We start from the raw sequence: 20,964 nt of genomic DNA on the forward strand, positions 1-20,964 counted from the left end.
TTTGACACCTTTGGATTTGCGTCCCAAATCTCTTTTAGTGCAAACTGTGATTTATTCCATATCTGACTCCTGCTGTAAATGAGAGCTTGCTTGAGATAAAAGCTTTGTTTTATGTCAGTGTGCTGCTGTTTTGCAGCTTGTGCAAAGAGAAGATCTAATCAATTCATACAACCTCTCTGAGTCGGGGCTTATTTTTGAGTTATGCCAAAAGCATATGTTCCTGTTGTTTATGTGCGAGACCTAAAGGGTAAATGTTTATGAAATTCTAATTCTGTTTTGTGTGCTCATCCCCTATTATTATTCTATTCTTCTTATAAGTGGTGTTACACTATACTATTGTTTAGTGATTTTAACAAACTCATAACTCCTCAATATTAAACTTTGGTGTGTTACTCTTTTATTTTATTTTAGTGTTGTGTTATGTTATTTTATTTTACGTTATGTTTTTATTTGATTCATTTCCACAAACCAAGGATTTAAACCTACAATCTTTAAGTAACCTGCCCCAAATCTTTAACTGCTTGGCTACACTACTCTATTTTCCTCTAGAATCTGTTCTAAAATTTTTCTTTTGTTCCCATTTGCTTGTTCACTCTTTCTCTCCTCTCATCCTTCACAGTTTTTCATTCTGTTTGTGAGTATGCAGCTGCATGATTATGGCTGTATGCACCTAAGAAAGCTTCTCTTTATCGGATAGGGTAAACCTGGCTGGTAATGTGAGATGACATTAATATTGAATAAGATAGAGAGAGGAACGTCAGGTGAGAAAATGAATTTCCATATGCAGGGCTGCTGACTATAATAAATAACACTTTCAAAGCAGCAATGAGAAACTGTGTATGTTTCTGTGTGAGCAGATCTGTCTGTACTAACTGCATCACCATGGATACAGTGAAGCACTTATGATGAGCTTTAAAGCATGCTGGATATTCAATGGTTTGAATCACAGCTGTTTTGAATCCGTACACATATATTATTTCATAGTGTTATTAAAATCGAGAGGTGTAGATGACAGTGTAAGGCTTTGGCTGGGGAGACACACATTGATTCACCTTGATTCACACTGATTTATTATTGCGCCCATATGTTTTTCAATGTTTCACGACCTTACACAAGTATGCAACTAATGATTTCATTGAGCCTTGGGATCCATGTTCAAAGATCCTGTTTGAAGTACCTCAGGTTCTTTCTGCTTCATGAATTATAAATATGAGTTTAGGCTACATTTCCCTTGTTACGTTTCCCTCGGTTCATACATTTCGTCAGGCGTTTTGGAGCTCAGCCTATGCTAACGCATCTGCTCTCTTGAATGGTGACTCCCTCAAAAGAAAAGAGATGACTTAGCATTTCCTTTTGGTTTGGGAAGAGTCATAAAACAGCTTAAAGCGTTTGCAGAATTTGCTTTGTCAGTGCCAACTCACTGCAGATAAGGGACCATCAATAAGGGCCACAAACGGCTGAATCGATGTTTATTTTTGGTGGAATTGAGTCATTTGTTGCTAATGTGCTGAATTTGACTGTCAAGACATTTTTAAAAGTTCGCATTTAGTTAGAGCTCTGTGCCTGTATGAATCTTTCTAAGCCATTTCTGTAAGCACAACTTTAGCTAGTCTAATAAATGTAAACTACCTAAAAAATTCCTGTTCTTCATCTTATAAAATTTTTTTTTGGATTATTTGTATTTACTTTGAAAGTTCTAAAATCTCTTAGATTTACAGCCATGCAAGAACCCTGAAAAAGAAAAAGGTCTATCAGACTGAGAAATGATTGTATAATAGCTGAATATGGTTGACCATGAAGAGAACTGCTGGGAGCTTATTTGAAATTAAAGCACTTAAAACTTAAGAAATAATAACACAGGGTAGATATATACTGAGAAGCTCAGAAATTGGATGGGATGTGAAACATCGGTTATAAAACAGAGACAGAGAGAGGAGAAAGTGAGGTGCCTACAAATTCAGTACCAGTCTGGAGAGAGGACATACTCTCTAGGGTAAAGCTTTTGACATTTAACTAGACCAGCCATAAACAGAGCAGAGCAAAGCCATTGACATTCATTTTGTCTGGCAGAGTTTTTCTCTGGCTGATTTCGCTCTGCTCGCCCAACTCTGCTGCAATCTGTCATATTGGACAACACATTCTTTCTCTATGTAACAGGCTGTAATTCACTTTAGAAATTTCCCATCAAAAGTCATAAGCGAAGACTTGTTTTGGTGAAAATATTCTAATTATTAAAGTTGCAGCTGTGTAAAGTTGATATTAAACCATTCAAACAAAAATAATGTATACTGTATTATTTATGGCAGTTTCTGGGTGAAATAAACACTAGTGGCACCAAAAAAATCACAAATTGTGATTAGCAGATTATCAGTTCATAAAGACTTAATTTCGCTTGGTCCTTGCACAATATTATGTCGTAACCTTAAAACATTTTTACAACTGATACATTTTTTTTTTTTTTGCATCAGCTTCATATGTATTGCTATTCTGAAATAGTAAACTTGCTTGGTAGCTCACCTGGTACAGCACTGCACAGGTTACAAATCTTATGAAACACAAGTCATGAGTCACAAGAGCTTAAAGGCTTGTAGAAACAAGCTAAAATGGCATGGTTGCATCAGCAAATGTGACCCTGGACCACAAAACCAGTCTTAAGTCGCTGGGGTGTATTTGTAGCAATAGCCAAAAATGCATTTTATGGGTCAAAATGATCAATTTTTCTTTTATGCCAAAAATCATTAGGATATTAAGTAAAGATCATTTCCATGAAGATATTTTGTAAAGTTCTTACCGTAAATGTATCAAAACTTCATTTTTGATTAGTAATATGCATTGTTAAGAACTTCATTTGGACAACTTTAAAAGCGATTTTCTAAATATTTAGATTCCTCAGATACCAGATTTTCAAATAGTTGTATCTTGGCCAAATATTGTCCGATCTTAACAAATCATACATCAATGGAAAGCTTATTTATTCAGCTTTCAGATGATGTTTAAATCTCAATTTCGAAAAAATTTACACTTAAGACTGGTTTTGTGGTCCAGGGTAACAAATGTGTTTTAATTGACTATTGTTAACACTATTGTTATCGATACTTACAACAATTCACATTAACCTGTTTTGGATAACATTAAACACCATTTTGGAACATTTCTCTTTGAAAGTGCCACAAAGCCTGCAAGAAGCAATTCTTTTGTATTATGGCTAATAAACTGTATACAGTAATGGACCATTCAAACATTACATTCTAAAAATATGTTACATTTTTACATAGCTAATATTTCAGGCAATTAAAAACAGTTAAAGACGTATTATGTGTATTGAGTATGTATGAAGATGATTGCTCTTTGTCCACTAAAGAACGAAAGTTGGTGGATTTGTGTTATTACAAGCAAGACGTTCTATTGCCCTGTGCTGGAAAAATACCAATCGTCCTTCCATTGGACTATGGCTGAAAAACTTAATAACATGTTTGGCTCTCGAAAAAACTTACATATGTAAATAAGAAAGAAACCCTTTGAATTTTTTTATAATCTGGGAGGTGTTTTTAGACTTTGTTAAAAATGGAGATATGGAAGATGCTTTAGATGTGTGAAGTTATGGAATGTAAGAAGTGTATGATATTTTTTTATTTACTTATTTAACCTGTCTGGGGTAAGTTGTGGGGAAGGATGTTGTGTAAAAAAACTCAATAAAGATATGTTATACAAAAAAAAACAGTTAAAGACAACTATCTCTTGGGGCTATTAAGTGTACTTAGCCTGATGCTACACTGTTGATATTATAATCCCTGTGGCTTCCACACTGTTAGTATCTTTGGTTAGTTCAATCCCATTAATAAATAGTGATTCTATGGTGTGATCACGCGTGAGCTAAAGCTACGTTAGCGTAGCGTGCCACTCCATGCTCTGTCACTGTTTACCTATTCATTAATTCATTTGTGACTGATGGGGGCTTGCCAGAGCCCTCCGTCTTTTGTGTAATTAAACTGCTGTCTTCACTGAAGCCTGTATGCATACACATGAAAACACATAAACATACCCCCTCCCCCACCATATATTTTAGCTATAGAGCATCCCCAGTGACCAGGCTAGCATCGGATAATTAACGGGCTGAGTGGTCATGTTGATTGCTTCATTATTCGTGAGATAAGCATCTGGCGGAGGTGTCAGATTGATGTTGTGGATTTGACATTAATCCACGCTAAAGCTGTTTAATAACAGCAGTCAGGATAGAAGACACAAATCAGGGCCCACACAGTCTTTGAAGCGTTGCTTTGTTTTAGGACCCAGACGTGATGATGTCATAATGAGGGTGTGGACCCTCAAGTCCTGGGTTGTGATTTTTTTTTTTTTCTTCTTTCATCATTTAGCCAAATGACAAAGAATTAAATTATCATTAAGGGTTTGCTTTGGGGTTTTAAGACAGGACAGACAGTGCTCGTGATTTATGTTTTGTTGAGGATGGGAATTTGAGTGTTATGTTGGGGTTAATGTGAGTTAACCAGCAAAGCTTGCTACACACAATACAGAAAGTTGTTCTTCTGAAATGAGTGCACCGACTGAACTTTTATCTGTTAATTGGAATCCCAGAGCTGAAGCTCTAAGGAAGTTTCAGTTAATTACGGAATCTGTTTTTAATTCACTTACATTTTATTTCATTTTGAAGTGAACTAATTTGTTTTGCATTCAACAGTGTCGTCTGTTTAATTCAGTTAGGAAATTTCCTACTACTACTTTTTTTTTTTTTTTTCAGTTATGTTAAACATTTGCAGAAAATAATATTTGCTGGCAAAAATCATGGACTTTCTGACAGACAAGTGTTGGGTTTGGCCTTTGGACATCACAGTTTAGTTAGTTTCAATAAACCATTTAAAAGTTTGGGGTCAGTATTTTTTTATTTTTATTAATACTTCATTCACAAGGTTGCATTAAACTGATCAAAAGTGACAGTAACACATTTACAGCGTTTACATTCTAATAATATTTCATAATATTGCTATTTTTACTGCATTTTGATCAAATAAATGAAGCCTTTGCCATGGATGGATTGATAGATAGATAGATAGATAGATAGGAAATGTATGTGTATGTATATATACAATATTGCTGTTTTACCGTATTTTTTATTTGATTTAATATAAATGCCACTTTGGTGAGCATAAGAGATGTCTTTTAAAAATAATATATATATATACACACACATATGCATATATACATATATACACACTATCTATCTATCTATCTATCTATACATACAGTATCTCACAGAAGTGAGTACACCCCTCACATTTTTGTATCTTTTCATGTGACAACACTGAAGAAATGACACTTTGCTACAATGTAAAGTAGTGAGTGTACAGCTTGTATAACAGTGTAAATTTGCTGTCCCCTCAAAATAACTCAACACACAGCCATTAATGTCTAAACCGCTGGCCACAAAAGTGAGTACACCCCTAAGTGAAAATGTCCAAATTGGGCCCAAAGTGTCAATATTTTGTGTGGCCACCATTATTTTCCAGCACTGCCTTAACCCTCTTGGGCATGGAGTTCACCAGAGCTTCACAGGTTGTCACTGGAGTCGACATCACATAGCTGCGCCACCTTCCGTTTGAGGATGCCCGTACAGATGCTCAATAGGGTTTAGGTCTGGAGACATGCTTGGCCAGTCCATCACCTTTACCCTCAGCTTCTTTAGCAAGTGTTTGGGGTCGTTATCATGTTGGAATACTGCCCTGTGGCCCAGTCTCTGAAGGGAGGGGATCATGCTCTGCTTCAGTATGTCACAGTACATGTTGGCATTCATGGTTCCCTCAATGAACTTTAGCTCCCCAGTCATGCAGCCCCAGACCATGACACTCCCACCACCATGCTTGACTGTAGGCAAGACACACTTGTCTTTGTACTACTCACCTGGTTGCCGCCACACACGCTTGACACCATCTGACCCAAATAAGTTTATCTTGGTCTCATCAGACCACAGGACATGGTTCCAGTAATCCATGTCCTTAGTCTGCTTGTCTTCAGCAAACTGTTTGCGGGCTTTCTTGTGCATCATCTTTAGAAGAGGCTTCCTTCTGGGACGACAGCCATGCAGACCAATTTGATGCAGTGTGCGGCGTATGGTCTGAGCACTGACAGGCTGACCCCTCTGCAGCAATGCTGGCAGCACTCATACGTCTGTTTCCCAAACACAACCTCTGGATATGACGCTGAGCACGTGTACTCAACTTCTTTGGTCGACCATAGCGAGGTCTGTTCTGAGTGGAACCTGTCCTGTTAAACCGCTGTATGGTCTTGGCCATCATGCTGCAGCTCAGTTTCAGGGTCTTGGAAATCTTCTTATAGCCTACACCATCTTTATGTAGAGCAACAATTCTTTTTTTCAGATCCTCAGAGAGTTCTTTGCCATGCGGTGCCTCGTTGAACTTACAGTGACCAGTATGAGAGAGTGAGAGCGATAACACCAAATTAATACACCCGCTCCCCATTCACACCTGAGACCTTGTAACACTAATGAGTCACATGACTCTGGGGAGAGAAAATGGCTAATTGGGCCCAATTTGGACATTTTCACTTAGGGGTGTACTCACTTTTGTGGCCAGCGGTTTAGACATTAATGGCTGTGTGTTGAGTTATTTTATGCTACATTGTAGCAAAGTGTCATTTCTTCAGTGTTGTCACATGAAAAGATATAATAAAATATTTACAAAAATGTGAGGGGTGTACTCACTTCTGTGAGATACTGTATATACATGTATGTATGTATATATATATATATATATATATATATATATATATATATATATATATAGTGGGTACGGAAAGTATTCAGACCCCTTAAATTTTTCACTCTTTGTTATATTGCAGCCATTTGCTAAAATCATTTGTTCATTTTTTTTCCTGTGTTCACACAGCACCCCATATTGACAGAAAAACACAGAATTGTTGACATTTTTTGCAGATTTATTAAAAAAGAAAAACTGAAATATCACATGGTCCTAAGTATTCAGACCCTTTGCTCAGTATTTAGTAGAAGCACCCTTTTGATCTAATACAGCCATGAGTCTTTTTGGGAAAGATGCAACAAGTTTTGGGGATCCTCTGCCATTCCTCCTTGCAGATCCTCTCCAGTTCTGTCAGGTTGGATGGTAAACGTTGGTGGACAGCCATTTTTAGGTCTCTCCAGAGATGCTCAATTGGGTTTAAGTCAGGGCTCTGGCTGGGCCATTCAAGAACAGTCACGGAGTTGTTGTGAAGCCACTCCTTCGTTATTTTAGCTGTGTGCTTAGGGTCATTGTCTTGTTGGAAGGTAAACCTTCGGCCCAGTCTGAGGTCCTGAGCACTCTGGAGAAGGTTTTCGTCCAGGATATCCCTGTACTTGGCCGCATTCATCTTTCCCTCGATTGCAACCAGTCGTCCTGTCCCTGCAGCTGAAAAACACCCCCACAGCATGATGCTGCCACCACCATGCTTCACTGTTGGGACTGTATTGGACAGGTGATGAGCAGTGCCTGGTTTTCTTCCCACATACCGCTTAGAATTAAGGCCAAAAAGTTATATCTTGGTCTCATCAGACCAGAGAATCATATTTCTCACCATCTTGGAGTCCTTCAGGTGTTTTTTAGCAAACACCATGCGGGCTTTCATGTGTCTTGCACTGAGGAGAGGCTTCCATCGGGCCACTCTGCCATAAAGCCCCGACTGGTGGAGGGCTGCAGTGATGGTTGACTTTCTACAACTTTCTCCCATCTCCCGACTGCATCTCTGGAGCTCAGCCACCGTGATCTTTGGGTTCTTCTTTACCTCTCTCACCAAGGCTCTTCTCCCCCGATAGCTCAGTTTGGCCGGACGGCCAGCTCTAGGAAGGGTTCTGGTCGTCCCAAACGTCTTCCATTTAAGGGTTATGGAGGCCACTGTGCTCTTAGGAACCTTAAGTGCAGCAGTAATTTTTTTGTAACCTTGGCCAGATCTGTGCTTTGCCACAATTCTGTCTCTGAGCTCTTCAGGCAGTTCCTTTGACCTCATGATTCTCATTTGCTCTGACATGCACTGTGAGCTGTAAGGTCTTATATAGACAGGTGTGTGGCTTTCCTAATCAAGTCCAATCAGTATAATCAAACACAGCTGGACTCAAATGAAGGTGTAGAACCATCTCAAGGATGATCAGAAGAAATGGACAGCACCTGAGTTAAATATATGAGTGTCACAGCAAAGGGTCTGAATACTTAGGACCATGTGATATTTCAGTTTTCTTTTTAATAAATCTGCAAAAATGTCAACAATTCTGTGTTTTCTGTCAATATGGGGTGCTGTGTGTACATTAATGAGGAAAAAATGAACTTAAATGATTTTAGCAAATGGTTGCAATATAACAAAGAGTGAAAAATTTAAGGGGTCTGAATACTTTCCGTACCCACTGTGTGTGTGTGTGTGTGTGTATATATATATATATATATATATATATATATATATAAATAAATATAATTTTATCAGAGTATATGACGGACAGAGAAATTGCACATCCTTTAGATCACGAGCTCTGTTTATTTATGTCTCACTCTTTAAAAAAATAAATAAAAAATTATATCCCTCTCTAAATGCTCTGTTATAGCTGACTAAATAACACTAAGATCGGTCACAAAGCTGAAACTCCCCACGGATCCGGCCCTATAGCTTTAATCATCCTCTAAATAACAACTATTCATAAACTTCTCAACGACACAAGCAGTTACCTGTCTCTCTCCACACACACACACACAGTAATAAGCACCGATATGAATCACATGTGCCCTTTTATTACGTCTCGCAGGGGTAAATTTTACCCCATCACCTGAGGACCTGATTCAGCAGCTGCTGTGGCTGTAGTGTCCAGTGCTGTTATCTAATAAAGTTGCCCAGGCTGCTCTACATTGAAATGTCATGGCCATAATTTATCTACCACTGTTTGTACAGGAAAGGTCACGACTGACAGCAGGGACAGTGACATGCACACATATATTGTGATGTTTTACAGTATTGCATTAGCTTTGGGTTACTGGAGGATAAAGTATCATAATAGATGACACAGCAAAACGCACTTGGTTTTGTAAACTTTAAACCGTTTTCTCCTCTACAGTACTTAACACTACTTTTTCTTTCTCTTTCCTGTTTGTTTTATTGATCTTTAGTGGTTATTCATCAGTGCCCTCATCTTTTCAGCATACACACTCTTATTTCTGCAGCTGCGTCCTTTGGCTTCTTAACGTAAAGTGTTAGGAAGCCCCTCACTGTCACGAAATACACCACAACACATCCTTCCTTCGCAGCCTCCGTTCCTGCTATTGTCAGCATGTCAAGAGTGTGCGTCAAGAGGTAAAATTAGCAAGCTGTAATGAGAGTGGCCTTTCCTGCGATACACTCGCTTGTACCTTCTGCGTCTGTTCTTGAGTGATGCTGTTGCTCTGAAGATTCAGGAAGTGTAAGTGGTTGTTGTTAAAATTGGGTAACACTATTTTACAGTGCCCTTGTTATTTATGTTACGTGTGCTTTCTATATAGTAGATCATGGGTTACACTTTATTTTAAGGTATCCTTGTTACAGTGTTATTATACAATTAAGTTCTGAGTAATATTAATTAACTAAATATACTTACTATATGGTCAGGATTAGGGTTAGGCTTAGGGTTACTTAATTATAATAGTAACAACATGTAACGTGAAACAAGGACACCTTACAATAAAATTATGCATTGAAAGCCCTAACCCTGTAAGTACATTTTGTAAATTATTGCTCAGTACTTATTTGTGTAATTACACTGACAGTTGCACCTTAAAATATAATGTAACCGGAAACTGTTTTCTGGGCCTTTAAAAGAATTATTAACCTAAAATGAACCTTCTGCCATTGTGAGATTTGTCGGTTTTGTCAATGAATCAATCAGGTCTCTTCAATTAAGCAGTTGATTTAGTTCATAAAACCAGTCTGAATTGTGGTCACAAATGGGAATTACCAGTACCATGGACCAGTTTTACAATATTTTTATGGTGCTTTTGTGTTTGTTCTGAGCCTGGACATCTACTCAGAGAGAGTAAATGATTGTAAAACTGTTCTTTTTGGGTAAATGTTGCACACATCAGAAGAGGCTGTTTTTCTGGTGGCACATATAGTTTTTATTTCTGTCACACACTGTAAAGTCTGCAAATTCAACAGAGACAACAATTAGATTGCTTTCTGTATCACAGTGTTGAAATAGCTGGCAGTGTGACTTCTTCTGGTCAACAAGTGAAAACGCTCTCTTTCAATACTCATTACACATCTATCTATTATGAAGCATAGTCTCAGAAAATTAAAACAGTGCATTCCACCTAATAAACATGACATTAACCTTTCAGTACTACGCTTATAAAGCTCAATTGACAATTACTAACTCTGCAAGCACTATTTAACGTTATAACTATAAACTCTCTTTACTAAAGCATTGCATTGAAACAATCTCATTCAAACATTCTCATTTACAAGCCGCGATCTCCCGCGCGACATCCGCCTAAGCAGCGCGGGCGAACATATCCAGAGCCGCGGGCGAACAGGCCGCACTCCCGCCGCGGGTGCGCGGACGCGGTCATTCTTATTAATTCCATAACACAAAAGCATCAAACTAACTCATCGACTTTAATTAAACACTAGTTATGATGTCACATCACTTCTCTTACCTGCAAATTCAACAGAGACAACAATTAGATTGCTTTCTGTATCACAGTGTTGAAATAGCTGGCAGTGTGACTTCTTCTGGTCAACAAGTGAAACGCGCTGCGGCTCACCACTACCCCCTAGCGTCACCCGCCAGTATTCGCAGGTTTAAGTGATATCAACATAAACATCTAATAAATGGTAACCAACAATACATAATAACCATAACATATAAATAACAAGAGTATTTTAATCTATATGACTACACCCTCCCCCACTAATAAAAAAAAATGTTCCTTCACATTTTACCACAACTTTAGAACAGTTGCTTCCAGGCTGACCCATTCATGGCTGCAAGACAAAAGGTAGGTTTTCAGTTGGCTTTACTCAGTGCATAAAATCAGTCATCCCTCTTTGCCATGGCTTATTTTCTAGAACAAAAGGGTCAGTAACTAATTGCTACATTTTCTAACCACTGCACGTCACCATTTATCTGATTTTTCCTACCAGCAGTGTCAATGTGTAAACAGTTACATCTTAATTAGATGAGTCTTCCTGTCCCTGCAGCTGAAAAACACCCCACAGCATGATGCTGCCACCACCATGCTTCACTGTTGGGACTGTATTGGACAGGTGATGAGCAGTGCCTGGTTTTCTTCCCACATACCGCTTAGAATTAAGGCCAAAAGTTATATCTTGGTCTCATCAGACCAGAGAATCATATTTCTCACCATCTTGGAGTCCTTCAGGTGTTTTTAGCAAACACCATGCGGGCTTTCATGTGTCTTGCACTGAGGAGAGGCTTCCATCGGGCCACTCTGCCATAAAGCCCCGACTGGTGGAGGGCTGCAGTGATGGTTGACTTTCTACAACTTTCTCCCATCTCCCGACTGCATCTCTGGAGCTCAGCCACAGTGATCTTTGGGTTCTTCTTTACCTCTCTCACCAAGGCTCTTCTCCCCCGATAGCTCAGTTTGGCCGGACGGCCAGCTCTAGGAAGGGTTCTGGTCGTCCCAAACGTCTTCCATTTAAGGGTTATGGAGGCCACTGTGCTCTTAGGAACCTTAAGTGCAGCAGTAATTTTTTTGTAACCTTGGCCAGATCTGTGCTTTGCCACAATTCTGTCTCTGAGCTCTTCAGGCAGTTCCTTTGACCTCATGATTCTCATTTGCTCTGACATGCACTGTGAGCTGTAAGGTCTTATATAGACAGGTGTGTGGCTTTCCTAATCAAGTCCAATCAGTATAATCAAACACAGCTGGACTCAAATGAAGGTGTAGAACCATCTCAAGGATGATCAGAAGAAATGGACAGCACCTGAGTTAAATATATGAGTGTCACAGCAAAGGGTCTGAATACTTAGGACCATGTGATATTTCAGTTTTTCTTTTTTAATAAATCTGCAAAAATGTCAACAATTCTGTGTTTTTCTGTCAATATGGGGTGCTGTGTGTACATTAATGAGGGAAAAAAAATGAACTTAAATGATTTTAGCAAATGGTTGCAATATAACAAAGAGTGAAAAATTTAAGGGGGTCTGAATACTTTCCGTACCCACTGTGTGTGTGTGTGTATATATATATATATATATATATATATATATAAATAAATATAATTTTATCAGAGTATATGACGGACAGAGAAATTGCACATCCTTTAGATCACGAGCTCTGTTTATTTATGTCTCACTCTTTAAAAAAAAATAAAAAAAAAAATTATATCCCCTCTCTAAATGCTCTGTTATAGCTGACTAAATAACACTAAGATCGGTCACAAAGCTGAAACTCCCCACGGATCCGGCCCTATAGCTTTAATCATCCCTCTAAATAACAACTATTCATAAACTTCTCAACGACACAAGCAGTTACCTGTCTCTCTCCACACACACACACACAGTAATAAGCACCGATATGAATCACATGTGCCCTTTTATTACGTCTCGCAGGGGTAAATTTTACCCCATCACCTGAGGACCTGATTCAGCAGCTGCTGTGGCTGTAGTGTCCAGTGCTGTTATCTAATAAAGTTGCCCAGGCTGCTCTACATTGAAATGTCATGGCCATAATTTATCTACCACTGTTTGTACAGGGAAAGGTCACGACTGACAGCAGGGACAGTGACATGCACACATATATTGTGATGTTTTACAGTATTGCATTAGCTTTGGGTTACTGGAGGATAAAGTATCATAATAGATGACACAGCAAAACGCACTTGGTTTTGTAAACTTTAAACCGTTTTCTCCTCTACAGTACTTAACACTACTTTTTTCTTTCTCTTTCCTGTTTGTTTTATTGATCTTTAGTGGTTATTCATCAGTGCCCTCATCTTTTTCAGCATACACACTCTTATTTCTGCAGCTGCGTCCTTTGGCTTCTTAACGTAAAGTGTTAGGAAGCCCCTCACAATGCACGAAATACACCACAACACATCCTTCCTTCGGCAGCCTCCGTTCCTGCTATTGTCAGCATGTCAAGAGTGTGCGTCAAGAGGTAAAATTAGCAAGCTGTAATGAGAGTGGCCTTTCCTGCGATACACTCGCTTGTACCTTCTGCGTCTGTTCTTGAGTGATGCTGTTGCTCTGAAGATTCAGGAAGTGTAAGTGGTTGTTGTTAAAATTGGGTAACACTATTTTACAGTGCCCTTGTTATTTATGTTACGTGTGCTTTCTATATAGTAGATCATGGGTTACACTTTATTTTAAGGTATCCTTGTTACAGTGTTATTATACAATTAAGTTCTGAGTAATATTAATTAACTACTACTAACTTACTATATGGTCAGGATTAGGGTTAGGCTTAGGGTTACTTAATTATAATAGTAACAACATGTAACGTGAAACAAGGACACCTTACAATAAAATTATGCATTGAAAGCCCTAACCCTATAAGTACATTTTGTAAATTATTGCTCAGTACTTATTTGTGTAATTACACTGACAGTTGCACCTTAAAATATAATGTAACCGGAAACTGTTTTCTGGGCCTTTAAAAGAATTATTAACCTAAAATGAACCTTCTGCCATTGTGAGATTTGTCTGTTTTGTAAATGAATCAATCAGATCTCTTCAATTAAGCAGTTGATTTAGTTCATAAAACCAGTCTGAATTGTGGTCACAAATGGGAATTACCAGTACCATGGACCAGTTTTCCAATATTTTTATGGTGCTTTTGTGTTTGTTCTGAGCCTGGACATCTACTCAGAGAGAGTAAATGATTGTAAAACTGTTCTTTTTGGGTAAACTATCCATTTTTTTGTGTCCATATTGTTCATAAATGTAAAAAAAAAAAAAAAAAAAACAGTCAGCAACTTACTTGGATCAGTATGTGGTTTCTTCCCACATTTTTCACATTCTTTCTTGCCATATGTTATCTCACGATTGGGGGCCTCTTCACAGCTTGGGTGATTTTTCTTTTTTTTCTTCCATTCTTTACTTATAATGGAAAAATTTGTAATAAACTACACAAAATTAGAGTACCCACCGAGTATGTAAAAACATGGCAAGGTTAGAAGAGTACAGTTACTCACTAAATTGTATTAAAAACCACCAAACTCATGATTACACATTGTAAAATCTGAATTTTTCACCCTTAACTATCAAGACATTATCTAAAAAGTAGTAAAATACCTTAATATGTAAGTTTATTATAGCTAATCTTTCTGTATTTTTATAGCTGATATATTTACTGACTTGTTCTTAAATATTTTAGAAGACCCTAAAGGTGAATTAATGTAGCAAAGACATTTTCCTGTCATCAAAAAAAACATTTTGCCATTTTGAATGTAGCCATAGAAACCAATGATGAGAATTTGAACAGCTCAGAGTAGATTTTCTGTTGTCTTCTCATAATTACGATAAGTCTGACAAGTTGAGACACATTCATTATTAGTTGCTGTCTCTTTTTTGCATAGCGCTAGCTGATTGTATTTATTAATCAACTTTTCATGGATTAATGTTTTTACAGTATCAAGTGAGCCATTTTTTTTTAGTCTTGCACATAATTATGTTTCATTTGATATTCTGTTATGTTGTTCCATGGCTTACGTAAGTATATATTAGATATAAATAGATTAAGTCATTAGTAGAAGAATCTAATAATAAAACACTGCTAATTTCAGGAAAGAAAATAATATCTCCCACTGGGTTAAAAGCCATCGAAATGTAGCTGCCAGTGTTCAAATGATTCCTTCCTAATCATTCTCATCCAGAAACAGACACTTTTTTTCTCTCTTCATTTTCTTTTACAGTCCGAAATCGCCTCCTGGACTGGCATATTTCAGCCCACGGGGGACAAGATATCACTGATAATCGGCTGCATATATTTATATGCCCTGAGAGCAACACCAAATGCTTTCGATTTTTCTATTCATAGCTCATTATCATAAAATATGAATCATTCATAAGCGGGGGTAAACTCGTATAATCAGATTCGCCCTTGGGATTTTAACCCTTTAAATGTCTGTTATGGGGGTGAGCTTGTAAACGCCAACAGGTTGTTAAGAGTTTATTGCATTTTGCAGGACCAGTTAACCCTTTGACACAGGACAGCAGATCCAGACGCATGCTTTCCCTGGAGACATTGATGACGAGACGTTTGTCTAGTAAACCGTATGTTCAGCCAAATGTTGAAATGCTTACTTCAGGGTTTCCAAAAGACTTATAATCAATGTATTTCATTTCAAAAATCTGTATGAAAAATGAGTGGATTTAATTAAAGACCATAGTGCTAATAGCAACTTCTCAATGTATCGTTTTGAAAATGAATAAATGCATTATAACATTTTTCAGTGGTGTTGTTCATGTAAATCTCACCACTACAGTGAATTGTTGCCAGTGTGACTGTTTCAGTTCAGATTGGAAATTATTGCAGTTATGCGGTTGCTAAGTATAGTTCTTTGTATGTTATCACATGGTTGCTAGGGTGTTCTGGGTGGTTGCTAGGTAGTTGCTTGGTGTTCTTGGTTTGTAGGTAGTTGATTGGGTGTTCTCCTTGGTTGCTAGGGTGTTCTGTGTGGTTTTTAGGTGGTTGCTTGGTGTTCTTGGTTTCTATGTAGTTGATTGGGTGTACTCTTTGGTTTCTAGGTGGTTGCTAGGGTGTTCTGGGTGTTTTTTAGGTGGTTGCTAGGGTTTTCTGGTGGTTGCTAGGTGTTCTTGGTTTCTATGTTGTTGCTGGGGTATTCTGGGTGGTTGCTAGTGTGTCCTGGATGGTTTGTTGGTGATTGCTATGGTGTTCTGGGTGGTTGCTAGCGTCTACTGTGTTGTCACTAGGTGGTTGCTTAGTGTGCTGGTGGTTGTTTGGTGTTCTTTGTGGTTTCTGGGTAGTTGCCATTGTTTTCTAAGTGGCTTCTAGGTGGTAGCTGGGGTGTTCTGGGTGGTTGCTAGGATGTTCTCTGTAGTTTCTTGATGGTTGCTAGGTTGTTCTGGGTGTTTTTTCTGTGGTTGCTGGGTGTTCTTGTAGTTGATTGGGTGTTCTCTTTGGTTTCTAGGTGGTTACTGGGGTATTCTGGGTGGTTGCTAAAATGTTCTCTGTAGTTTCTAGGTGGTTGCTAGGCTGTTCTGGGTTGTTGATAGGTGGTGTCTTACAAGCCCAAGTCTAAAGTCTCTTTATAGTCTGTCATTTGACATGGCTTGGAATCCTCCTGATGGCAAATCCATACTGTAGGTTTTCCCCACATATTTTATGATCTTTCAAGCAAGACTCATTAGTCTGTTTTCACAGTAAATGAACACCTCTACTCATTAGGCTGCACAATTTGAGATATAATTCATATTCGTAGCACAAACATTGCAGGACAAGTCATGTGGCAAAGTTTCATATTTAGCAATAGTAAGAAGGAGGTTTACCTTAGCAGACGCTGCTAATTAAACAGTAAATTGCGATAAACCAAAAAATGCAAACTAAACAGGCATAGTGACATTTTTGTGAGACAGTGTTTGTGTATTTGACTGTCTGGCAGGTAGACGTGCGCTCAGAGGGATGTTTCTCTGTGTTGGTGTGTTTCTTGCTGGGATGTGGGAGGACTAATATGTTGACAGCTCCCCTGCTGTTAGCTTCACAGTGCTGTGTCAGGCCACCACACCAGACATCACCACACTGTTTATCTCCATTTACCCAGAATGCCATGGAACCTAGCTACTGTGTGTATCTGGGGCTGCGAGTACATCTGCTTTGGTCCAGCAGCCAATTGCGACAGAGCTCAGGCCAGATGCTGAACTATTATTGGATGAAATATTGCCTCCTTGCTGGATTGTGTCTCGTGCTTCTAGGGACGGTGGTGCTGATTTCCAATTTGGATTTAGTTCTAGGTTTGCTCAGCTCAATTAGACTATGTAATTGTAAAATATATCCATACAGCACAAACACTGGCTTATGCACAGCATGAGTTTTTGTTTATGATAGAAAGACCTCCAGTTCTTTAATGCTGTCTCTGACTTTTGGTGTAGATCGCAATTAAAACTATAGCTGTCAGTTTAATACATTTATATAGTGCAATTTAATACTAATTAATACAAATAATCATGCCCCCTTTGATGTACATTCCATAATAAGGGATTTTCCTAACATCAGCAATGACATTTTTGAGAGTTTAAATTCAACACTTCCCACCTGCTATTTGGCCTACTTTACCAAAGTAGATTTACCAAAATCAACACTTGATTTTCCACTCGTTATATACATCCGGTGATGCTAAGTAGTGTCTATTAAATGGGTCATATGATGCTATTTTAAAGATCATTATTTGGTGTAACAGAATATGTTGACATGCTTTAATGTTCAAAAAACACATTATTTTTCAAATACTGTGCATTATTGTAGTTCCTCTATGCCCCGCCTCTCTCAAACGCGTAGTTTTCTACAAAGCCCCTCCTTCGAACAAGTGCAATCTGCTCTGATTGGCCAACTGACCCAGTGCATTGTGATTGACTGAACACCACAAGCACGCGTCGGAAATGTAACGTCAGACACGCTCACACTGAATGCTGTCTAGCAGTCCTAATTCCCTTAGGGATCCTGTGATAGACAGAGAAAAAAGTGGGCAAAGTGTGACAGCCTTCTTTGTTGTGAATTGCTGTCTGCACTGAATTTCAGCTTACAAGGAAGTCCTATTTAGTTTAATTTCCTCCAGAGTACAGTGTCAGACCATCAGATATATCTAAAACAAAGTTCATGTGCCTACATTTTGAAGTGTTGTCCATATTGACACAGAAGATTAATAGATCTATATTTTTTCTGCACAAAACCTAGCATAAGAATCTTGTGAGATCACAACTTTGATGATGGTCTCGAAGGGAACATATTCTGTACTGTTTAATGTCATCATAGTGTAGGTTGTAAGAAGCTACAAAGCGGAGGATTGAGAGAAACGTCTGTGATCTTTGTTCTAAACTTTTGTAGAGAGGGAGATCTCTCTGGTGTCAGAGTGATGATGAAAGAGGATATGAAGTGTTTTGATAAAGGGCAACAGCGATTCAAGAGGGTGTGGTATAGGCAAACGCTACAAAAGCTACAAAAACATCAAGTTGGATGTGAGAAGTTTTTAGAAACTATGTTTTGAGAAGCTTTGAGAGTGCACATAAAGTCCCTTTGAAATATGTTGTTTTTTGAGGCGATTTATGGATGCTTAAATCCAGGGGCGTTGGACAGGGGGTAAAAAGCTGCTAAAAAGCTCATTTTTTTTATTTTCATTTGACCATAGAAGCCAGTCCCATTTGAAGTTCCAGTTGTGTCTGATAACTGAATATGCTGGAGTTTGTTTCTGGATGAGCTAGGAGAATTTTTCTTGAAACCCTCCCAAACAACATGTGGTGATGTAGGTGCTGTTTGACAATTTTTTTTTTAAAGGTTTTCTGACCCCGAAACTCAACTATTTTCTGCAGTTCTCCAGCTGTGGTCCTTGGAGAGTCTTTAGCCACTCAAACTCTCCTTCTCACCGTGCATTAGGACGATATAGACACACGTCCTCTTCCAGGCAGTTTCATAACATTTTATTTTGATTGGAAATTCTTACATTTTACTCGTAAGAATTTCTAAGGGTACCAATAATTGTGTCCAACGTGTATTTGAGAAAAACATTTATTTCATAATGATATTTCCCCCCCATTTTAAATTCTTATAATCCAATGAAAGGTTAGATTTTTGTGATTTTTTTTAAATAAAAGATCAAAAGGATTAACAATGCAGATAAATTTTCACAGCCTTCTTTGATCATATTTACCAAGGGTGCCAATATTTTTGGCCATGACTGTACAGTTTTTTTCTGATTAATTCAAGCAGAAAATGTATAAAATATGTGTTTTTATGCTAGAAAAATTCAACACAGTGAACAGATCCAGTCACCAGTGTCAGTTTCCTTAGAGGTCAAATGCAAATCAGACAATGATCTTCGCAGAGCATTATTGAACATAATACATTTTTTTGCACTGGTTAAGCATGGCATTTAGGGCCAGAACTATTGTAAGAATGTGTTACATATTTCTTACGTATATGTAAGAAAAACTACCAGTGATAATGGGTTGTTATAAATTCATAATTCATAAAAAAATAATATAATACATCATATGTTGAAGCACTTATTGATTTTATTCATGTAAATTATTAATAGAACCCTGACTGACTTCTTTATTAAGGCCCCGATATACTTCAAACGAAATCGAAGAACGAACTGATATGAAGTCATTTCGAACAAAATCAGGCCAAAACGAAGTTTGTTTTGAGTTCGTTTCGGCAGTTGTTTTTTTAATTATTTATTTAGTTTTATTTTAATTTTATTTTTTACCCGGTTCATTTCTCATTCAACGAAGGTCAGGCAGGAGAATAACATCTCCAAGTCACTAGCAACATAAATACACTATGTCGAATAGCTGAGCTGCCACAAATATTTCCGCACCTATACGATCACTCATGGAGAGACTTTAAAGATTCAGAGAAAGCATTTAATTCCCAGAAAGCAATTGCAACGAAACTTGGTGTCGACGACCCAGAGTTATGCAAAAAGCAATGTAGAGAAACATCAGATGCAAGTTTTCCAAAGCCACGAAAAGAATGAAACGAAAGAGTAAAGATCTAATGTAGCAAATACCAAATACATGTGTTTCAAATAAATGTTACACCATACTGCTGCTGCTGCTGTTGTTGTTCTTTCAATAAGCGAATTTAAAAGGTATACAATAAATGAAATGCCAAAAAAACATACAATAATAAACCTTTGTTTTTATCAATTTTAACATGACACCACGTAAAATATAAAAACGTGTAATAATTTATCCAGTTTAATAAAAGACCTAGATACACCATCATTGCATCGTTGTTGTGTTTAAGGCATATGCGTGAGTGTCACGAAACACATGTTTACATTAATCTACACCCCGCCTCCAGCAGCACAAGAGTGTTGGACTGTTCGAAAACAGTATACCGTCGTTCAGCCTTTTCAAACTTCTTTTTGCCCCCAAACGAAGAATGAAAACGAACTTCGTTTGAAGTATATCGGGGCCTTTATGGTTTGGATGGTAGCTTTTGGATTTGGGATGCATTTGTTCTGTTTAAATGTAGTCATAAATACCCTACAAATAGGAATTGATCTGTTGAGGTCTCTGTGCCCAAAACACTGACCACAGATCAATCACAGTAGAGATAAACAAGATTGCCACAAAGAGAATCTACACCAGGGTTCCTCAAATCTTACCCTGGAGGTCCAATCCACTGCAGAGTTTAGCTCCAACCCTGATCAAACTCATCTGTCTGTGATTTTCTAATGATCCTGAAGACATTGATTAGCATGTTCAGGTGTGTTTGATTAGGGTTACAGCTAAACTCTGCAGGAAAGTGGATCTCGAGGTCCAGATTTGAGGAGCCCCGATCTACACCGTTTCATAGATTTCTTAGTTTGTGTCTAGATCTTTTAAACATTCTGTTCCTAACCATATCCTTATACCCAGATGTTATTGCTCAGTGGTTGCTCATATACGTTATAAATCAGAAACTCTATATGAGAAATGAGAAACAGGAGATGTTGACAAAAAGTCTCCATTTTATTGTTTAGGAGAAAATTAAAGCTCATTTGTGATGGTTTTTTTTTTTTTCCCTTTGGGTACTTATTCTTTTCAGCATGCATAATTAGTATGTCTTTGAATGGTTGCATCTTGGGTGTTTGAATGATATTCTGCTAGTTTAGACACAGAGGACTGAAAAACTCTGCATTGTAAACGATCTGCCTCCATCCCTCTTGGGGTGGTTGGTTCATCTTTCCAAAGCATCCCTTTATCTTATCTTCCTTTATTGTACTTGTTTATTTTTA

General features: G+C 38.0%; 1 protein-coding gene across 5 annotated transcripts in view; it reads left to right on the plus strand.

Moving 5' to 3' along the window:
• tmem108 (transmembrane protein 108) overlaps positions 1 to 20,964 on the plus strand; it is a 62,848-nt gene that overhangs the window by 10,427 nt on the left and 31,457 nt on the right. The gene's annotated exons all lie outside the window — the stretch shown is intronic.

Source organism: Onychostoma macrolepis, chromosome 24 (assembly GCF_012432095.1).
Source record: "Onychostoma macrolepis isolate SWU-2019 chromosome 24, ASM1243209v1, whole genome shotgun sequence".
NCBI classification, from domain to species: domain Eukaryota; kingdom Metazoa; phylum Chordata; class Actinopteri; order Cypriniformes; family Cyprinidae; genus Onychostoma; species Onychostoma macrolepis.